Below are 1,122 nucleotides of genomic sequence, written 5' to 3'. Positions count from 1 at the left end.
AATGCAATTTTGTAGCCCATTAAATTTGAGTATAATAAAGTGCAAGTGTTAAGCTACTGCAAAATTGCGTTGATTTTTAATATTGTTTATGCTCACGGCTTCTTGCACTTTTTCCTTATAGATGAAAATGCCTAAAACCGTTTTCAAAGAAAATTAAAAAAAAAAATTAACGGCAGTTTTGCAATCTCTTAAAACTTCCACTTTATTATACTAAAATTTAATGGGCTATAAAACTGCATATTCAAAAAAATTCCAAAAAAGTTTAAAAAATTTGTAAATTGGTAATGTACTCTTTTTACTCAACTTCGGTGTAAAAAAAATTCATAACTCAAATTATTGTAGAGTGCACCCCATAACATTATACTTAAATTTTGCCCAATACTCAGAGCTACCATTGTGATTTTTTCCAATTTTTTTTTAAATGGCATATTTTCAAATACTAATTTTTCTTACCAAAAAATTTGTATGTGGAAAATTTTTCAAGAAAAAAATAAAAAAATATTTTTTTTCGTAGGGAATTTTGATGTGTGTATGTGTGATTTTATCGATAAAAACGTTTTAATTGCGTATGCATGTTCACTTTGAGCAAACTGTTAGCACTGGTTGGGGAAATCTTCGGTAGATTGGGCAAATCGCTAATTGGGCCCCAATTGGGCCAAAATTAGAGCCCAATTGGGAAAAACTTTTGGCTCTGATCGGGCAACCTCAAAAAATTTCCAGCAAGGAAACTTTATCATAATGGGCAACAATTTTTGCGCCCTCAACTGGCACGAAAATCTGCTAGCATCATATAAGTGCATTTTCAGAAAAAAATCATAACTCGAAAACGACGAATTTTAGCATATTGCTACTCGTACTGAAAATAGTTTATACTATTCCCTAATAGACAAAAAAATTTGAGAGAAAAAAAGATGTGGCAATTTGAAAAAAAAAAATAAAAAATTTTGTTTATAAACAATAATTAATTATTAATAAACAATTACTAAATTAATTAGTTCACTAAATCGATTCAAAAAGATCAATATCTGCAATAAAAAAAAAATCGTTAAAATCCTTGCTTTTTTGCGGCAGTTATAGCGATTTCATCAAAAGTTGCTATTAAGAGAGGAAAAAAGAAGCGTT

Source organism: Rhagoletis pomonella, unplaced genomic scaffold (assembly GCF_013731165.1).
Source record: "Rhagoletis pomonella isolate Grant_MI unplaced genomic scaffold, Rhpom_1.0 Rhpom_scaffold_00001, whole genome shotgun sequence".
NCBI classification, from domain to species: domain Eukaryota; kingdom Metazoa; phylum Arthropoda; class Insecta; order Diptera; family Tephritidae; genus Rhagoletis; species Rhagoletis pomonella.
This window is presented reverse-complemented; position numbering follows the sequence as displayed.